At 39.6% G+C, this 22,475-nt stretch overlaps 1 protein-coding gene across 1 annotated transcript in view; it reads left to right on the top strand.

The window, feature by feature from the left end:
• Window positions 1-22,475, top strand: part of LOC134226060 (ral guanine nucleotide dissociation stimulator-like 1) — a 230,919-nt gene that overhangs the window by 99,260 nt on the left and 109,184 nt on the right. The gene's annotated exons all lie outside the window — the stretch shown is intronic.

Genomic DNA, 22,475 nt, shown 5'->3' with positions numbered 1-22,475 from the left:
AATTGTTAGTTACAGGAGGATTTCGCGGGTGGAAGTTGAGTCGTGCTGTGCTGTTTCGAAGTGGTGGAGGGTTGAAACCATGTGCTTCGAGCGGCCCGAAGTTTACCGTGTTCAGGTCAGACAATTTCTCTGAATTATATTTTTAAATAGCGCTGAAATAAAATAATTAGTGAAATTATTAGTAACATACTATCTAGCACATAGTCGTGTGTTTAAGATTGTTTGTACAAAAACACGGAAGAATCGTATTATCGTTAGTGAACTGTGAGAAAAATCAATGTGAACAAACTTATCTAGAATGCAATGCCAAACATTTGGAGTTACCGAATTCATGGAATGAACAAAGTTCTAGTCGAAAAACATCTATTGAAAGTGATCAAACCAGGCCCTTGCCTTCTATATTGATCCAATAGATGGGAAAATGTTTATTTCCCAAGACTAAGAAGGGTATTATAAACAGGAGAAATTCGAGAGAAATATTCATGGTAATTCTTCCAAATATTTCGCGCGAATCTCCACCAATTTCGCGTAGAAAATTTGAAAGATCTTTCGTGATAATTCTGGAGATTTTTTAAGATTTTTAAGATAAGAGGTAAGTGCACTGGAAGAATTTCCAGATATTCTGAATTAAATTCTCAACGCAAATTCTGAAATTCTATGGAAATTCGGAAGACAATTTCAAGAAATTTGGAGAATTGGAATAATTTTCGAAGAAATTTGGAATAACTTTGTTAGGAGATTGGGAAGAATTTCGAAATGGAATTCGGAATAATCACCCAAGGAAATTCGGAAGAATTTCTCACGGAAATTCAGTAAAATTTCTCAAGGAATTTCAGAAGAAATTCCTAAGGAAATTCAGGAGAAATTCCCAAGGAAATTCAAAAAAATTTCCCAAGGAAATTCAGAAGAATTTCCCACGGAAATTCAGAAGAATTTCGCACGGAAATTCGAAAGAATTTCCCACGGTAATTCAAAAGAATTTCCCAGGGAAATTCAAAAGACTTTTCCAGGGAAATTTAAAAGACTTTCCCAAGGAAATTCCAAAGAATTTTCCACGGGAATTCAGAAGAATTTCCCACGGAAACTCCGAAGAATTTCCCATGAAAATTCAGAAGAATTTCCCACGGAAATTCAGAAGAATTTCCCACGGAAATTTAGAAGAATTTTCCACGGAAATTTAGAAGAATTTCCCATGGATATTCAGAAGAATTTCCCATGGATATTCAGAATAATTTCCCACAGAAATTCAGAAGAATTTCCGATGAAAATTCAGAAGAATTTCCCACGGAAATTCAGAAGAATTTCCCACCGAAATTCGAAAGAATTTCCCACGAAAATTCAAAAGAAATTCCCTTGAAAATTCAAAAGAATTTCCCTTGAAAATTCAGAAGAATTTCCCCACGAAAATTCAGAAGAATTTCCCATGGAAATTCAGAAAAATTTCCCACGAAAATTCAGAAGAATTTTCCACGAAAATTCAGAAAAATTTTCCACGGACATTCAGAAGAATGTCCCACGGAAATTCAGAAGAATGTCCCACGGAAATTCAGAAGAATGACCCAAGGAAATTCAGAAGAATTTCCCACGAAAATTCAGAAGAATTTTCCACGAAAACTCAGAATAATTTTCCACGGACATTCAGAAGAATGTCCCAGGGAAATTCAGAAGAATGTTCCAAGGAAATTCAGACGAATTTTCCAAGGAAATTCAGAAGAATTTCCCACGGAAGTTTAGAAGAATTTCCTAGAGAAATTCAGAAGAATTTCCCAAAGAAATTCAGAAGAATTTCCCAAGAAAATTCAAAAGAATTTTCCAAGAAAAAATTCAGAAAAAAATCCCAAGAAAATTCAAAAGAATTTCCCAAGGAAATTCAAAAGAATTTCCCAAGGAAGTTCGGAAAAATTTCCCAAGGATATTTTGAAGAATTTTCCACCGAAATTCGGAAGAATTTCCCAAGGAAATTCGGAAGAATTTCCCAAGGAAATTCAGAAGAATTTCCCAAGAAAATTCGGAAGAATTTCCCAAGAAAATTCGGATGAATTTCCCAAGGAAATTCGGAAGAAGGAAATTCGGAAGAATTTCCCAAGGAAATTCGGGAGAATTTCCCAAGGAAATTCGGAAGAATTTCCCAAGGAAATTCGGAAGAATTTCCCAAGGAAATTCGGAAGAATTTCCCAAGGAAATTCGGAAGAATTTCCCAAGGAAATTCGGAAGAATTTCCCAAGGAAATTCGGAAGAATTTCCCAAGGAAATTCGGAAGAATTTCCCAAGGAAATTCGGAAGAATTTCCCAAGGAAATTCGGAAGAATTTCCCAAGGAAATTCGGAAGAATTTCCCAAGGAAATTCGGAAGAATTTCCCAAGGAAATTCGAAAGAATTTCCCAAGGAAATTCGGAAGAATTTCCCAATGAAATTCGGAAGAATTTCCCAATGAAATTCGGAAGAATTGCCAAATGAAATTCGGAAGAATTTCTCAAGGCAATTCGGAAGAATTTCCCAAGGCAATTCGAAAGAATTTCCCAAGGAAATTCGGAAGAATTTCCCAAGGAAATTCGGAAGAATTTCCCAAGGAAATTCGGAAGAATTTCCCAAGGAAATTCGGAAGAATTTCCCAAGGAAATTCGAAAGAATTTCCCAATGAAATTCGGAAGAATTTCCCAATGAACTTCGGAAGAATTTCCCAATGAAATTCGAAAGAACTTTCTAATGAAATTCGGAAGAATTTTTCATGGCAATTTGGAAGAATTTCCCAAGGCAATTCGGAGGAATTTCCCAAAGAAATTCGGAAGAAATTCCCAAGGAAATTCGGAAGAAGGAAATTCGGAGGAGTTTCCCAAGGAAATTTGGAGGAGTTTCCCAAAGAAATTTGGAGGAATTTCCCAGGAAATTCGGAGGAAGTTCACGGAAGAATTTCCCAAGGAAATTCGGGAGAATTTCCCAAGGAAATTCGGGAGAATTTCCCAAGGAAATTGGAAGAATTTCCCAAGGAATTCGGAAGAATTTCCCAAGGAATTCGGAAGAATTTCCCAAGGAAATTCGGAAGAATTTCCCAAGGAATTCGGAAGAATTTCCCAAGGAAATTCGGAAGAATTTCCCAAGGAATTCGGAAGAATTTCCCAAGGAATTCGGAAGAATTTCCCAAGGAATTCGGAAGAATTTCCCAAGGAAATTCGGAAGAATTTCCCAAGGAATTCGGAAGAATTTCCCAAGAAATTCGGAAGAATTTCCCAAGGAATTCGGAAGAATTTCCCAAGGAAATTCGGAAGAATTTCCCAAGGAATTCGGAAGATTTTCCAAGGAAATTTGGAAGAATTTTTCAAGGAGCTCGGAAGAATTTTCCAAGGAAATTCGAAAAAATTGCCCAAGGATTTTAAGAAGAATTTCCTCTGAAATTCGGAAGAATTTCCCAAGGAAATTCGGAACAATTTCCCGAGGAAATTCGGAAAAATTTTCCTAGGAAATTCGGAAAAATTTCCCAAGGAAATTCGGAAGAATTTTCCAAGGAAATTCAGAAGAATTTCCCAAGGAAATTCGGAAGAATTTCCCAAGGAAAATCAGGAAGAATTCCCCAATTTGAGAAGAATTTTCCAAGGAAATTCGAAAGAATTTCCCAAGGAAGTTCGAAAGAATTTCCCAAGGAACTTCGAAAGAATTTCCCAAGGAAATTCGAAAGAATTTCCCCAGGAAATTCGAAAGAATTTCCCCAGGAAATTCGAAAGAATTTCCCCAGGAAATTCGAAAGAATTTCCCCAGGAAATTCGAAAGAATTTCCCAAGGAAATTCGAAAGAATTTCCCAAGGAAATTCGAAAGAATTTCCCAAGGAAATTCGAAAGAATTTCCCAAGGAAATTCGAAAGAATTTCCCAAGGAAATTCGAAAGAATTTCCCAAGGAAATTCGAAAGAATTTCCCAAGGAAATTCGAAAAGAATTTCCCAAGGAAATTCGAAAGAATTTCCCAAGGAAATTCGAAAGAATTTCCCAAGGAAATTCGAAAGAATTTCCCAAGGAAATTCGAAAGAATTTCCCAAGGAAATTCGAAAGAATTTCCCAAGGAAATTCGAAAGAATTTCCCAAGGAAATTCGAAAGAATTTCCCAAGGAAATTCGAAAGAATTTCCCAAGGAAATTCGAAAGAATTTCCCAAGGAAATTCGGAAGAATTTCCCAAGGAAATTCGGAAGAATTTCCCAAGGAAATTCGGAAGAATTTTCCAATGAAATTTGGAAGAATTTCCCAATGAAATTCGGAAGAATTTCTCAAGGCAATTCAGAAGAATTTCCCAAGGAAATTCGAAAGAATTTCCCAAAGAAATTCGGAAGAATTTCCCAAGGAAATTCGGAAGCATTTCCCAAGGAAATGCGGAAGAATTTCCCAAGGAAATTCGGAAGAATTTCCCAAGGAAATTCGGAAGAAGGAAATTCGGAAGAATTTCCCAAGGAAATTCGGAAGAATTTCCCAAAGAAATTCGGAAGAAATTCCCAAGGAAATTCGGAAGAAGGAAATTCGGAAGAATTTCCCAAGGAAATTCGGAAGAATTTCCCAAGGAAATTCGGAAGAATTTCTCAAGGAAATTCGGAAGAATTTCCCAAGGAAATTCGGAAGAATTTCCCAAGGAAATTCGGAAGAATTTCCCAAGGAAATTCGGAAGAATTTCCCAAGGAAATTCGGAAGAATTTCCCAAGGAAATTCGGAAGAATTTCCCAAGGAAATTCGAAAGAATTTCCCAAGGAAATTCGAAAGAATTTCCCAAGGAAATTCGAAAGAATTTCCCAAGGAAATTCGAAAGAATTTCCCAAGGAAATTCGAAAGAATTTCCCAAGGAAATTCGAAAGAATTTCCCAAGGAAATTCGAAAGAATTTCCCAAGGAAATTCGAAAGAATTTCCCAAGGAAATTCGAAAGAATTTCCCAAGGAAATTCGAAAGAATTTCCCAAGGAAATTCGAAGAATTTCCCAAGGAAATTCGAAAGAATTTCCCAAGGAAATTCGAAAGAATTTCCCAAGGAAATTCGAAAGAATTTCCCAAGGAAATTCGAAAGAATTTCCCAAGGAAATTCGAAAGAATTTCCCGAGGAAATTCAAAGAATTTCCCAATGGAAATTCGAAAGAATTTCCCAAGGAAATTCGAAAGAATTTCCCAAGGAAATTCGGAAGAATTTCCCAAGGAAATTCGGAAGAATTTCCCAATGAAATTCGGAAGAATTTCCCAATGAAATTCGGAAGAATTTCCCAATGAAATTCGGAAGAATTTCCCAATGAAATTCGGAAGAATTTCCCAATGAAATTCGGAAGAATTTCTCAAGGCAATTCGGAAGAATTTCCCAAGGAAATTCGGAAGAATTTCCCAAGGAAATTCGGAAGAATTTCCCAAGGAAATTCGGAAGCATTTCCCAAGGAAATTCGGAAGAATTTCCCAAGGAAATTCGGAAGAATTTCCCAAGGAAATTCGGAAGAATTTCCCAAGGAAATTCGGAAGAATTTCCCAAGGAAATTCGGAAGAATTTCCCAAGGACATTCGGAAGAATTTCCCAAGGAAATTCGGAAGAATTTCCTAAAAAAAATTCGGAAAAATTTCCCAAAAAAAATTCGGAAGAATTTCCCAAGGAAATTCGGAAGAATTTCCCAAGGAAATTCGGAAGAATTTCCCAAGGAAATTCGGAAGAATTTCCCAAGGAAATTCGGAAGAATTTCCCAAGGAAATTCGGAAGAATTTCCCAAGGAAATTCGGAAGAATTTCCCAAGGAAATTCAGAAGAATTTCCCAAGGAAATTCAGAAGAATTTCCCAAGGAAATTCAGAAGAATTTTCCAAGGAAATTCAGAAGAATTTCCCAACGAAATTCAGAAGGATTTACCAAAAATATTCAGAAGAATTTCCCAAGCGAATTCAGAAGAATTTTCCAAGGAAATTCAGAAGAATTTCCCAAGGAAATTCAGAAGAATTTCCCAAGGAAATTCAGAAGGATTTCTCACAAATATTCAGAAGAATTTCCCAATCTAATTCAGAAGAATTTCCCAAGGAAATTCAGATTAATTTCCCAAAGAAATTCAGAAGTTTTTCCCTAGGAAATTTAGAAGAATTTTCCAAGGAAATTCAGAAGAATTTCCCAAGGAAATTCAGAAAAATTTCCCAAGGAAATTCGGAAGAATTTCCCAAGGAAATTCGGAAGAATTTCCCAAGGAAATTCGGAAGAATTTCCCAAGGAAATTCGGAAGAATTTCCCAAGGAAATTCGGAAGAATTTCCCAAGGAAATTCGGAAGAATTTCCCAAGGAAATTCAGAAGAATTTCCCAATGAAATGCGGAAGAATTTCCCAATGAAATTCGGTAAAATTTCCCAATGAAATTCGGAAGAATTTCCCAATGACATTCGGAAGAATTTCCCAAGAAAATTCGGAAGAATTTCTCAAGGAAATTCGGAAGAATTTCCCAAGGAAATTCGGAAGAATTTCCCAAGGAAATTCGGAAGAATTTCCCAAGGAGATTCAGAAGAATTTCCCAAGGAAATTCGGAAGAATTTCCCAATGAAATTCGGAAAAATTGCTCAAGGAAATTCGGAAGAATTTTCCAACGAAATTGGGAAGAATTTTTAAATGAAATTGGAAAGAATTTCCCAATAAAAATTCGGAAGAAATTCCCAAGGAAATTCAGAAGAATTTCCCAAGGAAATTCGGAAGAATTTCCCAAGGAAATTCAGAAGTATTTCCCAAGGAAATTCGGAAGAACTCCCCAAGAAAATTCGGAAGAATTTCTCAACAAAATTCGGATGAATTTCCGAACGAAATTCGGAAGAAGGAAATTCGGAAGAATTTTCCAAGGAAATTCGGAACAATTTCCCAATGAAATTTGGATGAATTTCCCAATGAAATTCGGAAGAATTTCTCAAGGCAATTCAGAAGAGTTTCCCAAGGAAATTCGAAAGAATTTCCCAAGGAAATTTCGAAAGAATTTCCCAAGGAAATTCAGAAGAATTTTCCAATGAAATTTGGAAGAATTTCCCAATGAAATTCGGAAGAATTTCTCAAGGCAATTCAGAAGAAATACCCAAGGAAATTCGGAAGAATTTCCCAAAGAAATTCGGAAGAATTTCATAAGGAAATTCGGAAGAAATTCCCAAGGAAATTCGGAAGAATTTCCAAAGAAAATTCAGAAGAATTTCCAAAGAAAATTCAGAAGAATTTCCCAAGGAAATTCAGAAGAATTTCCCAAGGAAATTCAGAAGAATTTCCCAAGGAAATTCGGAAGAATTTCCCAAGGAAATTCAGAAGATTTTCCCAAGACAAATCGGAAGAATTTCCCAAGGAAATTCTGAAAAGCTTTCCAAGGAAATTCGGAAGAATTTCAAAAGGAAATTCGGAAGATCTTCGCAAGGAAATTCTGAAGAATTTCCCAAGGAAATTCGGAACAATTTCCCAATGAAATTCGGAAGAATTTCCCAAAGAAATTCGGAAATATTTCTCAAAGCAATTCAGAAGAATTTCCCAAGGAAATTCGGAAGAATTTCCCAAGGAAATTCGGAAGAATTTCCCAAGGAAATTCGGAAGAATTTCCCAAGGAAATTCGGAAGCATTTCCCAAGGAAATTTGGAAGAATTTCTCAAGGAAATTCGGAAGAATTTCCCAAGGAAATTCGGAAGAATTTCCCAAGGAAATTCGGAAGAATTTCCCAAGGAAATTCGGAAGAATTTCCCAAGGAAATTCAGAAGAATTTCCCAAGGAAATTCAGAAGAATTTCCCAAGGAAATTCAGAAAAATTTCCCAAGGAAATTCGGAAGAATTTCCCAAGGAAATTCGGAAGAATTTCCCAAGGAAATTCGGAAGAATTTCCCAAGGAAATTCGGAAGAATTTCCCAAGGAAATTCAGAAGAATTTCCCAATGAAATTCGGAAGAATTTCCCAATGAAATTCGGAACAATTTCCCAAAGTAATTTGGAAAAAAAATTCCCAAAGACATTCGGAAGAATTTCCCAAGCAATTTCGGTAGAATTTCCCAAGGAGATTCGGAAGAATTTCTCAAGGAAATTCGTAAGAATTTCCCAAGGAAATTCGGAAGAATTTCCCAAGGAAATTCAGAAGAATTTCCCAATCAAATTCGGAAGAATTTCCCAATGAAATTCGGAAAAATTGCTCAAGGCAATTCGGAAGAATTTCCCAAGGAAATTCGGAAGAATTTCATAAGGAAATTCGGAAGAACTTCCTAAGGAAATTCGGAAGAAATTCAAGGAAATTCAGAAGAATTTCCAAGGAAATTCGGAAGAATTTCCCAAGGAAATTCAGAAGAATTTCCCAAGGAAATTCGGAAGAATTCCCAAGAAAATTCGGATGAATTTCTCAACAAAATTCGGATGAATTTCCGAACGAAATTCGGAAGAAGGAAATTCGGAAGAATTTCCAGGGGAAATTCAAAAGAATTTTCCAATGAAATTTGGAAGAATTTCCCAATGAAATTCGGAAGAATTTCTCAAGGCAATTCAGAAGAATTTCCCAAGGAAATTCGAAAGAATTTCCCACAATTCGGAAGAATTTCCGAAGGTAATGCGGAAGAATTTCCCAAGGTAATGCGGAAGAATGTCCCAAGGAAATTTGGAAGAATTTCTCAAGGAAATTCGGAAGAAATACCCAAGGAATTCGGAAGAATTTCCCAAGGAAATTCGGAAGAATTTCATAAGGAAATTCGGAAGAAATTCCCAAGGAAATTCGGAAGAATTTCCAAAGGAAATTCAGAAGAATTTTCTAAGGAAATTCAGAAGAATTTCCCAAGGAAATTCAGAAGAATTTCCCAAGGAAATTCAGAAGAATTTCCCAAGGAAATTCAGAAGAATTTCCCAAGGAAATTCAGAAGAATTTCCCAAGGAAATTCAGAAGAATTTCCTAAGGAAATTCAGAAGAATTTCCCAAGGAAATTCAGAAGAATTTCCCAAGGAAATTCAGAAGAATTTCCCAAGGAAATTCAGAAGAATATCCCAAGGAAATTCCGAAGAATATCCCAAGGAAATTCAGAAGAACTTCCCAAGGAAATTCAGAAGAATTTCCCAAGGAAATTCAGAAGAATTTCCTAAGGAAATTCAGAAGAATTTCCCAAGGAAATTCAGAAGAATTTCCCAAGGAAATTCAGAAGAATTTCCCAAGGAAATTCAGAAGAATTTCCCAAGGAAATTCAGAAGAATTTCCCAAGGAAATTCAGAAGAATTTCCCAAGGAAATTCAGAAGAATTTCCCAAGGAAATTCCGAAGAAATTCCCAAGGATATTCGGAAGAATTTCATAAGAAAATTCGGAAGAATTTCCCAAGGAAATTCGGAAGAAATTCCCAAGGAAATTCAGAAGAATATCCCAAGGAAATTCAGAAGAATTTCACAAGGAAATTAAGAAGAATTTCCCAAGGAAATTAAGTAGAATTTCTCAAGGAAATTCAGAAGAATTTCCCACGGAAATCAGAAGAATTTCCCAAAGAAATTGAAAAGAATTTCCAAAGGAAATTCAGAAGAATTTCCCAAGGAAATCAAGAAGAATTTCTCAATGAAATTCAGATTTCCCAAATAATAATTCAGAAGAATTCCCCAAGCTAATTCAGAAGAATTTCCCAAGGAAATTCAGAAGAATTTCCCAAGGAAATTCAGAAGAATTTCCCAAGGAAATTCAGAAGAATTTCCCAAGAAAATTCAGAAGAATTTCCCACGGAAATTCAGAAGAATTTCCCAAGAAAATTCAGAAGAATTCCCCAAGAAAAACTCTCCCGAAATTCTGTGGGAAATTCTTCCTTAATTCTTTGCGAAATTTTTCCAATTTTCTTTGGAAATTCTACCGAATTTCTTTGGGAAATTCTTCCGAATTTGCTTGGGAAATTATTCCGAATTTGCTTGGGATTTTTTTTCGGATTTCTTTTAATCCTTCGAGACAGCAACCCAACAAACATTACAGGTGGATTAATCGCTCATACGACCAGAAATAACTTCCTTCAGTTAAAAAACTTGCTTATTCAGCTGAAATTGTTGGGTTGTTGTTTTAAAATGGATATTGTTTTGTAGTTTTCAAAAGAAATTGGAACATCCTTGAATCTAAGGATACAAAACTACTTTTGGATATTCCTAGATCTCAACTCATGAGTTGAACACAATCCGTAGCAGGAATATAATGAATGAGTAGAATCGTTCAAATAAATATAAACTGAAAAACTCGCTCTTCTTCCGAAATCTGCTCAGATTGCTAATGCACAGCTTAGTGTTCATTCAGCATTTTCACAGTTATTAGCTTCGTAGTTTCTAAGCCAAGTTATCATTTCTGCATTTTATATAACATGAGGCTAACACGATTATATTTTTATGCCAGGGAAGTTAATTTTTATCTTGAAAAAATCTAATGTTTAAATCGGTCTCTATTATTCCGGCCACCTTCACGAATTCCCTACTGTGCAATGTAGTGTTTGTTCGTTTGGAAGTGCAACACGTAATCGAAAGCTATGAGTTTTCGCCGTCAAAAGTTTGATTGATGGTGGTTGAAATCCACTAATTGACTGACTCACGCAGCCTACGTACCAATTTTCTTTGGCCGTAAGCGTTTGATTGATAGTTTTGCAACCACTATGTCCCGCCAATATCCCGCTCAATATTGAGTTTGTCGATGTATAATTACTTCCCACTTACGAACCGCAGCGCCGGTTTTCGAATGCCATTGAAAGTGAGTGTGTGGAGATTAATAAAACCGCGTAACTCGAACGCCTTAACTTAATTTCAGTTGACCTAGTCAATACAATTAAGGGATTGTTGGTTTGAAAGCAATGACGTAGTAAGAAAGCATCTAAAAATACTTTCAATCATTATGATATGTGAATTTGAGCAGTTGAAGGTAGGCTTCACACCAGAAGAAAAGAAATCCTACCGAGAAGAAGTAGATGGAAATTACATGATCACCATTTAGCAATCAACCCGCACTGGAAGCAAACAATTAAATGCTAATTGTTCCGCTCGGCGATGTGGGAGAGCTACCTTGAGTGGAGTTCTTATAAACCCCTCTCCTGCCCGGCTCACGACGACGAGAATGGAACCACTTTCGATCGCTCGTTTTCCCCATTTGTGATGCAAATTTTCCTTCTGTGCAGTGCAACATCGCGACACGCAAGGTTCCATAACGGGAGATGGTAGCCTACCTCTCTGAGGTTAGCATGTAGGGGAGCTGTTCTAATTTCCATCTTATCTTCCCATGTTCAAATTATCGCGAAATAAAAGAAAGAATCTCTCCAATTTGATTAGATTAAAAACCATAAAAAAATGATTGCATTTCATTCCTACTCTTTTGTAACAATGATTATGAAAGCTAAGGGAAAAAGAACCAGAACAGTTACCCTACGTATTGCCGAAACAACGGCAACGAGTGACATTCAATCGAGAATGATTCGATTCTCGATCGAATCGGAAGGCGTAGGTGCAAACATTATTAGTTATTCATCAATCGATCGGCTACGATGCAAATCAGTCCGTTGTTTGAGCCAATGACAGCGGAAGAGGAGTGCACGGTTTAATTATGGCGGTAATGAGTGATCGAGCAATGACGCCCTTGTGAAGCAAGTGAGTAGGTTTGCTAATTTAAAAATTCTGCATTTTCCTATTATTACATCACCTAGCATGACGTACTTTAATCGTGGATAAATTACTGAAACAGCTGAAAATATTTTTGATTCGATTTCATAAATTATCCATGAATCAAATCAACAAATATAATTAATCTTCAAAATAAAATCTAGGGTTATGCACATCAATGTACCCAATTAAACCTCACCGTGTGAACCATTTCGATAACCATCTCATCTGTCGATCGAGTATAGCACAGCAGCTATAAAACAAACTTTCGCAAACGCAAACAATTTTCACTTTCGGCTTAGCATGAGCCCCAATTAAGTAGCGGCAATGAAAAGATTCGCTAATTCTTCCACCACGAACCAGCAGCGTCGTCGGTTTCCAACCGGAGTGCCGGGCAAGATCCGGCAATCGCTTTTGGACTCGAGTGGCGCTTAGGACCCCCCGAGGCACGCTATCACCAATTAGTTTCACGCAGATCTCTCACGCACGAACACCTTACGGATATGTAAGAAATGTTTGCGGTTCAAATACGTGTTCCAATTGAAAAGTGCGGTGACGCATACAATCAGTAGGGCACCTGGCGCTAATTTTCCAAGGTACCGTCTATTGTGATTGATTTTCGTGATTTTCTAGCGATACCCGGCGAGATAGCGATATGCACCTTCGCAGCTAATAACCCACTGACAATGGAGCGGAGCTTTCGCGAAACGGAACGAAATTCGGTCAATTACGATCTTTTCATGCGTTGCGTTGGGACCGGTTTGAAGTCTGCATGAGGAAGCTGGCAGCAAATTGGTACCTTTTCCGAGCCCGAGCGAAATGGAAATGTATGCAATTAGATGCGGTTGCAAATTTAGAGAAAATTTGCCTTGATGCAATGCTTTGATGGAAATCTAGTTTTTTTTTACCATTTCGATAATCGATTGTTGATACAGATAACAGATGGCTGGAAGTGGAATATGATGCAAATGAAGCATTTATGTAAGACTCCAATGTGAAATAAAAAAGTTGTTGGTGCAATCGGGAAGTGCCCCAAACACACGCGACGAGACCGTCACTGTCGCTGGGCGACTGACGTCGAGACTCTATCGCAAGGTCGCTGAATGCAATTTTTCTTTCACGCTGTCACAGTGACACCAGTGAAATGTTTCCTATTTTCCTCAGGATACTATTCTGAAGGAAATTCGGAAGATATTTCCCGAGAAAATTTGGAAGAATTTCCCGAGAAAATTCGGAAGAATTTCCCGAGAAAATTCTGAAGAATTTCTCGAGGCAATTCGGAAGATTTTTCCGAAAAATTCGAAAGAAATTCCTCGGGAAATTCTTCTGAATTTGTTTGGGAAAATCTTCGCAATCCCAGACATCCAAATCGTGCAACTTAAGGGATGGGCTCTAATCCTCAGTTCAAACAAGATTTCACGGAGAGCGGACACGAGGGCCAAACAGCAGCATTCAGCTGTCGCAACGATGGTGCCGGTAGCAGCGTGCCCAGCTGAAAGTAAATCTTTGAGTGGCTGTTGCCGACAGCAGCAGTAATTTGGCTAAATTTTAACACATTTTTGTTCGGGCTATCGTTTGGTTGATGTTAATGAGTAGAAAGGCCCATTGTTGAATAAAATCGGCCTTCTCCAGAACCAGAACTTTATGAAAAGAAAGGGTATGTTTTGATTTTTTTTTTTGCAGGATTCTGATTTTGATTAGTATTGAAAAAGCACATTATTCTTTTAGAAAGCACCATTTCATTAAAAAGAAGGTTGATCCGACACTAATTTAAAGTGACAGAATGACAAGCGCTCGTTGGAGTGCGACGCTGCAAACATTTTGATCCGCATAGATGTCGTCTAAGGCGTTCCGGCGACCAATCATCGAGTGACTGACGCTGGCTTTAGTAGCTATTAACAGTTGATAGCTACTAAAAAAACAGTTACTGTTTTCTAACCAGAATCTGATTTTGGTTTGGTTGCTATTACACACTTAAAATAGATCATAGTATTCTGTGATTTCATTTGATTCCATTTTCATTTTACAGATATTTATGTGAAATTTGGAAAATAGGCTAGCTACCGAACGCCGAACGTTCGGTGGCATAGGCTAGCTACCGAAAATCTGTTTAATAATCACAGAAAGTTCGGTAAAAATATCTATTGTCATGAATTTATGTAATATTTACAGTACTTCTGTAAAATCGTTGCTGTCAAACAATTGTCGGCCATATTGAAGGTAATTACTAACGTTAGAAGCTTGTCAGAAGGTGCAATTATTATTACAAATTATTTGGTTTTTACAGCAGCAAATATCGTTAAACAGCGTGAAAGTCGCAAACAGTGCAACCGATCTATAGCAAATATAAGTGAAAATACTATGAGAAGGCTCCAATCTTTCTGCAATCAGCCGAGAAAGTTATTGTTATGGTTGCGGCTTTAATCTTTGTGAAACAACAATTTCATGTTGTAACTGTACTCCCCTGTAGCGTCACTCTTTCTTTCTGTCTCGCTCTCTCTTTTTTGTTTCTTCCTCTCTCTCTCACTCGTACTACCTCTCTCTTTCTTCTTGAGTGCGTTTTGGTGGTCCTAATCAGGCCTCTTGGATTTTTGTTGTGCACTTCACAGCGTCCACGACTTCCGTTGCGGTTACGTTTTGCGCTTCGAGTGTAGCGTCCAGATGACAGCGAATACTTTCAGCGCACCGCCTGTTCCTTCGTGCATGAGCCCGTGGACACGCTTCTCATTTTACAAGGAGAGCCTGTCGACGAAATGTGCGGTTGATTGTGCCCTGGATGTTGTCGCACTACACCGTCCCATGCAGGAGGGTGTCATCCATATCTCGCACAATGGGCTTGTTTTGCAGCCCACATTGTGCGACTGGTTCCTGTAGTGTACAAATGAGTATGATTAAAAATATGTTCAAAAACCCTGATTAATCCACCTAGCGGTGATGGTGCCTTTCTCGTGCATTATAAAAATAGTATTTTGGCCATTACGCTTGAGCCCATAGTCCCATTTGGCCAATTTTCAATAGGAAACAATGGTAGAGTATCCTGCGTCGAATGCAACATGTTGCGAGTAAATCGGTTAAGGATAAGTGCCTGAAAAATGAGTGACATTTTTTTTTGGTTGGGTGCGCACAGACACACACAGACATCACCTCAATTCGTTGAGCTGAGTCGATCGGTATATAACACTATGGGTCTCCGGGCCTTTGTTTTTGGAGCGATCATATAGCCTTTACCGTATACTTAGTATACGAGAAAGGCAAAAAGAATATTTAACTTAGGAGACACAGGCATTAGAGTAGTTAACGCCAAATTATTTATGGTAATAAATTCAGTCTTGAGTGATATTTGAACACGGCAAGTCAAGTGTTTCGGTGACGAGACTCGCTTCGAGTTCAGCATTCTCCCTTCGGGAGATTCTACATCCAACTTCCGACGTGGATCGTTAAAATCAGGATCCGCTCCTGTTCCGCAACATCGTGCCAAGCTTCGACGGTATGCGATTGAGGAAGGTTCGAGCCACTACAGTCCCCACTGACATTTCTGGATCCCAATGGGACGCAAATCAGATGTTGGTAAACAACACAAATACTACCATAAATTTTACATTGAAATGTTGGCTGCGAAAACATGGCGTGAATGACGGACCATTCATCGGGGCAGCCGTTCACCCGGATGAAACAATACGAAGCAGCTTTAGAGATGGCCGGTGTCGGTAAACAATTGCTTGACTTTTAGATTTGTTGACTTTAATCTTCCAGCTTGTTAGCTACGCAACGTAGGCTGTACAAGATTGGTCCCAGAAGGCTCCTCTCAGGTACTCCAGCGGGATCATTCTGATGTACTGATGAGGATCCTGTAACTCGAACAGAGAAGGAACGATTCGTTAGGTAGTTACTACCTCGGTACATTTGCTTGTACAAGCTTGCGTATAAGCCCATTATGCCAGACGTTGTCGAAAGCTTTGTTGACATCCAGAAGCACGATTGCAGAGTTATTCTACTGGGCTTTGGTCCGCAGCATTGTGTTTTTCACCCGAACATGCTGGTGGACGGTAGAGTGCCCTTTACGGCAGCCGAATTAGACCGGTGTGATGGAGTCATTTTCATCAAAGTGGGGCATCAGTCGCTGTAAGATGACTAGCAGCTTGCTTACTGCTGACAGATGCGTGATTGGTCAGTAACTTGCTGGTGCAGTTATCTGGTTTCAAGATAGGGATGGCTTTCCCTAGCTTCCATCTGGTGGGGAAGTATTGCAGTGGAAGCACGTGGAAGTATCTGTTGAGAATTGTTCCCAAAAATCTATACGCTTTGCTGGACATTTTTTTCAAAAGTAGCAGGTTAAAGATACCGTAGTTACCTTGGGCCTTCATGTTTTTAGCATATCTTATGGCTGTACGGATCTCATCTTCCGTTACGCGGCCGAGGAAAGGGTGGGCTTCTACTATGTTTAGTTGGTTGATGGACTGCTGTACCATATGTTCATGGGGGCTCACCATAGAAGCACCGAGGTTGTTTGCTTCGATAAGCTTGCGGGCGATGGCGTTGGCTTTCTCCGGCATTGTCACCATTTAAGGGTGGGATGGCCTGGGGCTTCTTTTTTAGCACTTTGGCTTCTTTGCAGAATGCCTTCGAGTGGTCTTTCATTTGGTCGATGCCATTGGAAAACTGATTGTTCCGAATATCAGTCATCTGATCCCTGATTCCTGATTTTCAGTGGTAGCCAGTTCTCTGGAACCGTCTCCTAACAGCATTCCTTTGTTGGCTGATTTGGCTGTGGATCACTGTGAATTTTCGTTTGACCGGAATCCACCGAATGCATGCATTTTTTGCGGTACACAGGATGTCTTCGAAATCACTCAGGTGTTGGTCGATGGCTTCGGGGGAAGCCACGAGTGGGTTTTCTGGAAGACGAGAGTCAACCAGCCGACTGAAAGCCACCCAGTTGACTCGATGATAGTCTCGCCTCATCATTGGGGCTGCTGGAGTAGGGCAGCACTCGAACTCGCAGACCACCGGGCAGTGGTCAGTGCTCAATTCCTGGAGAGTTGTTGGTTTCGAAAGAGCCATATCCGATATGAAAATATCGATAGTCGAGGTGTTTCCAGTCGGGGAGAGGATAGCTGGATCATTCGGAAAATGGATATCGCATGTTCCAAAGCCTCTAGATGGTCTGCAAAGATGGAGCCGTTTTTGTTGTGAAATCGCATTGTCGAGGGAGATAAACAGCAAATACTGCAAAATATTCACACCGATTGCCTTGACGATTTTTGTTTTAGGATGAGGCAGAATCTCGTAGCGGATGCCGTGTCTAATTAGTATAGCCACACCTCCACCGTTTGAATTGAGCCGGTTCAGGCGGACTACAGCGTGTCAATGTTTTGTTGGGCTAGGAAATGAACCAACTCAAGCTTTTTCGCTCTAATAGCGAGCGTTCGAATTTGTCGATGCGAATTTTACGAGGCTAAATTGGCACACCATGTATCCCAGGAACTTCACTTGGTCGGACCGGGTCTTGCAGTCTTTCTGCCTGCTGCAAAATTCTGTGAAAATAGTCCACAGCTCAGCTGAACTATACAGCGCCTCGTTACTTCCCACCGGTGTATGATCCGATGATTCCTCTTGTTGGCCAGTCCCTGTGTAGGCTGCACGTTAGGAGCCGTCGAAACCAGGTATTCTGACGGAGCCGAAATTTACAGCAATGCAGGAAAATTTTCAGCGCTCAAAGCAGGTTGGGTCCCTATTTAGTCGTGCGACGACCGGGCTGATGAGAGGTAGTAGCTTGTTGCCGAATCAGTAGGTGCTCGGCGCGCTTGTGGCAACTACCGTCTGTAGCCGGGTGTGGACCACCGCAGTTAGCACACCGTTTAGCCGACGCTTCTTTCAAGGGGCATGCCTCAGTGATGTGGGGCTCACAGGCCTGGTAGCAGGTCACTTTTTAGTGTCGTGGTCCAGTGGCGTAGCCAGAAAATTGGTCTGGGGGGGGGGGTTTCTGAACATTTTTTTTCCTCTAAAAAAAAATTTCTTCTAAACATTTCGTCTCTTGGGGGGAGGGGTGGGGGAGGTGGTTGTGTCCAACCCAACCACCGCCCCCCCCCGCCCGTGGCTACGCCACAGACGTAGTCACTTTTTTCGGGCTAGTCACTAAAAAGTCTCTTTTTTCGCCCTCAAATCACAAAAGTCACTTTTTCTCGCAAAAACTCACTATTTTCAACTATTTTGAAACTATTGGCCAAGATTTTTTTATAAAGCTTTATGTATCCTTCGGATGATGCTTTGGTCATGGCGGAAATGAAGTTACGGATCTTGGAAAAATGATGGCTCTGAAACTGCGCCAGCCATTTAACTCGCTGTTCTTATTGGCATTTCACCAGTAGCAAATTGAAGGTGTTTTACGTCACAATTTATAAATTGGTATACAGTCATGAAAGCAGGAGACCTGTCGATTTCAAGTTTTTTTAAACTCAATCTTTAAACAGTAGGGGAAGGTGGGGAGACTTGACCCCTTGGGAGAAATGATTGGTTTTATAATAGATCCTCTAGACAAATGACCGTTATGTGACGAGTTATTTTTTGACGTAGAACTACGCCTGTCTTTTCTATATTGGGGTACACTTTACGATTGCAAAAAATCGAAAAACGTCACGAAAGTATGATAAAAATTTAATATCTTAGCCGTTTCTAGATGGATTTACGATTTTTTTTTGGACCATTCGATCAAGGAAGAGTCAACGCTTCGTACCCGATGTGCACTGAAGTCGTTTTTACGCGTTTTTTCACGAATCCTTTTTATGCGATTTTTAGCAACCGGTTTCAGTTTTTTTTATTATTTATGGATCCTGTACACCTCCGGTGGTGCAAAGGGCCGACTTGAAAGATCTCCATCCTGAGCGTTGCCCGGCTATCGCTTTAACCTGTTGCCAGGTTAGATTTCGGTCGACTTCTTTTATTTCTTTATTGAGGCTTCGTCGCCATGAGCCTCTAGGTCTGCCTCGGTTTCAGTGAATCAGCCAATTTCGTAAGTGCATCGCAAGCTTCTTCTTCCAGAGCACTACATTCCAACTGGAAATTGGCCTACCTTTCAACGTAGTAATCTATTGGCATTTCTTTAGTTATTAATTAAAACCCGATTAATTTCCCACCCGAAAACATCCTAGATCGGATAAAGAATCGATCGCGTCATCTCCGGATTCTGCGCCTTTGTTCGCAAGGCTAACTGGAGACATCAAGCCAGCATAGACGTCAAATTAATGCAATTTACAGGGCTTTAAGCTGGTGCACTTCGTTTCTGCTAACTTACACGCGCGTTTTCTCTCGAAAGCTTGGGGCGTTTGACGGCAGCATCTCGCTTACATCTATTGATGCCAGTATAGGGGCTCAGAATCTTCTTCGCTGCTTCAGTGGATGCGTGCTGGGAACCTTTCTTCGGCTCGTTTTTGCTGATTCCTAGTTGTCTGTCGGAGTAAACGCAAAGTCTGACCTGGGTGGTGCGAATAGAATCGATTTGCTTGTCAAACGGAAGCCAAAATAGCCTCCTTTCTATGCGTTTGCTCGGTATAAGGGGAAGGAGTTGATATTGCCTTCTTTAAAAGAACGTGTCTGCCCAGTATAAGGCGAAGGGAGGAGAAACGCCTTCTTTAAATGGGTGCGTCTGCCCGGTATGAGGCGAAAGGAGTTGAAAATGCATTCTTTAAAAGAACGCGTCTGCCCGGTATAAGGCCAAAGAAGGGGAAATTCCTTCTTTAAATGGATGTGTTTGCCCGGTAAAAGGCGAAGGTAGTTGATAACGCCTTCTTGAGAACAGCGCGTTTGTCCGGTACAAAGCGAAGGGAGGATCTAATTTCGAAAAGAAGAAATGAAGGATTATTCATAAAAACGTCTATCCCCAACAAAGTAAAAAGAGGAGATAATTCCTTTCAATATTCACTATGTCTGAAACTCGATTTAGCATGTGTACAACATGTTATAGATTTAGTTTGGAAAAGGTATTGGAGGGTAACCACTCCCTTCGGTGGGGTTTGATCCCACGAAACCAGTACGCTGGACAAGTGCTTTTCCTTTATTCCGCGAATTGTTCACCCGCGAAAAGGTTTTCGGCGAAATGTTATACAATCGTAAAATTTCTTTATCGCGTCTACTCTGACTTGCTCCATAGGATGACCAGTGACCACCCAGCTTTCCGTAATGAGCCACCGGGTGCTTAGACTGACTTGGTGGTGGGTTCTTAGTCTCTGTTCCAGTTTTCGCCGGTGATGGTTGCAGCGATACACTATCAGCCAGGGCCATCATTTGATAACTTCTCATGTGTGAAAAGTAAGCGAGTTGTCATCGGCGTAAACTTTTCAAATGGTTGGAATCGATTGATAATAAACACAAAATTAACATTTTAATGTAAACCTAACTAATACCAATTCAATGTCAACAATGAAGTCCAATCGCATGTTTGTCATTGTGTTTTAGTGCTATGTGGGAAAATAAGTTCAAAAGTAGCATTTAAATCGAGATACAATCATCGAACGATTCTTACTCTCTAACGAGTTTTTATCAATTGATAATTTGGATATGTGATCGCTTGAGAGTGTTGTTCATCCTCGATTATTTGAAAATATTATTTATATCACCCTTTTCAAATGTTGGTCTAAAAATTATATACATCATCAGTAGACTGGCCCAGGAAACAAAAAGTTGTCTAATTCCACGGGGCATTTTTGTGTATTGTGTATTTTTGGGTTTTTTGATCGAATCGCATCAGCCGAAACCTATATAAAAGTTCATTTAATCATCATGCAATGTTCTGTGAAATTGTTCTGTAGCATACCAACTGCCGTTTTTGCAATTCTGAGGTCAATCGTGCAATCAGAACCAATTTCCAGATCGAATGAGTGACGGAGGTGTATTTTCCTATACATTTTGGCTGAAATCCCCATACAAACTTCAAATCAAATGCGCCAGCTTATGCAACAAGCGATTGAGCTGAAATTTTCAGAGATTGATTTTCTCACCCAAAGACACAATTCTGGGGGGTGCCCCTTGGAATTCGACAACATTTTTTTCTCCCCATAGTAATCTGGGCCAGTCTAATCATCAGGGCTCGTAATGCTCACTTAATCTCAGGAGCACAGGATAAACAACGAAAACAGATTTATCCTGGGCTTGAAAAACGCTTGCTTTGGTCTCATTGAACGGAAAAGTCGAAAACCTGTACATTTCATACGGCTGCGTAGTTCAACGTCACCTTTGCGTACAACCCGATTGGGCTGCACCTTTGAGTTTTTGATTGACAGCATTATTTACTCTATTATTTACTGTGTTTTGTTCCTCCTAAAGATGTTTTTAGTGGTCACGCAAAATTTGAACAACTTCTCCCAATAATGACCAAATGCTATCATTTTTTCACAGCACAAATCCATAAATATGCTTAATCTTTATATCAATAATCTTCATTGATAAAAATGCCAAGATTCTACCACAATTTCAGGATTTTTGGATTTTGAGTTGTTGCCTCAATTTGGGGAGACTTGATCCGTCATTAGTCATCCGTATAAAAATTTGACTAAAAAATTCAAGAAAATATAATTTGTTCTCAATTTTTTGTAATTGGAGAGATGTAATGAAGGGTTTGCTCTAAAAAAATATGTATTGAGTAGATATCATAGAAAGGAGATCAAGTCTCTCCAATTTTGAAGATAACATGGTGGTCGAATTCCATAGCAAAAATCGTTCATTAATACGCACAGCAAGTCGGAAAATCTGCGTATTTTGGAGGAAAAATATTTAAAAGTTCAGAGAGCATGGTCCTCATTACAAGCAGGAGGTCGAGCGCTCAATCCCAGGCTCGTTATACATGAATCTTCATAATTTTTGTTTTGTTTTCTACCAAAACGATCCGTACTGTTGTTCCTGTCGCACTAAAAATTCCAGTGACAAATCGTAGAATTCGCTGTATCTTTCTAAAGTAGGTGTTCAGCTAATCCAATGATCGTAATTTTCACTCATTCTCAAGAGAAGAGAATGCCCATTCACGCTGATTTTCGCCGAGAAATCACCCAAAATCGACCCAAAAACGCTTGATTTCGTCTCATCGAACTTGCATGAAATTGGAAGTCACTATTTGGTCACTTTTTCTGCAACTTAAAGTCACTATTTGGTCCCTTTTTTCGTCAGCTTTGGTCACTAAAGTCACTATTTTGAGTGGCTTCGGTCGCTACCAGCCCTGCCGGGGCTCACCATAGTTGTTGCATCCCCCTTTGAGGTGGCAGTTTCTTTCAGGCTGTTGGTACACTGCATAACATCTGCACGCTTGTTCCGGTAGGCCTCCCAGCAAACGAAGATTCGACCAATGTGTTTGACGTCTCGGAGCATCTTGAGGTTTGTGTGTCCTTTTGGGAAATGGATCAGGTAGAAAGGCTCCTCCTGTGCAGCACCTTCCCCTTTCCGTTTAATAATATGCACCGCTTGAGCGATTAGATTGTGGTCCTTTTTCAGTCTATCCACCACAGCTTGTGGGTCAGCGAGTGGGAGACCGCATACGGCTACCCGGTAGGGTTAGTCTCCTGATTTGTCATGGGTGGAATACTCAAACCCACACTTCTGCAGGAACTCCTGCACACGATTTGAATCCTCGGGAAAGGCGCACATTATTTTCGTGCCGAACCTGGTGATTTTGAACATAGGCCGCGTTCCAGCACATTTTTGACCACGAGACATGGTATTTTCGCTCTCCCCGAGGCAACTATCAAAGATTCCTACTTGGAGCTGTGTTATTGATTCGCTAACGTAGTGAATGTATTGCTTTTCAGCAGCTGTTTTCACGTCTGCCCGTCTTGTGCAGGTGGAGTTTGGCATTCAGTTTTCTGACGTTGGGGCCGCTTGGAACCAGATGAAATATCCGCTGCATAATGCGACGTGTCAACCT

The sequence above is a fragment of the Armigeres subalbatus genome, chromosome 3 (genome assembly GCF_024139115.2).
Source record: "Armigeres subalbatus isolate Guangzhou_Male chromosome 3, GZ_Asu_2, whole genome shotgun sequence".
Classification (NCBI taxonomy): Eukaryota; Metazoa; Arthropoda; class Insecta; order Diptera; family Culicidae; genus Armigeres; species Armigeres subalbatus.
Note: the sequence above shows the minus strand (reverse complement) of the source record. Positions and strands in the feature narration are given on the sequence as shown.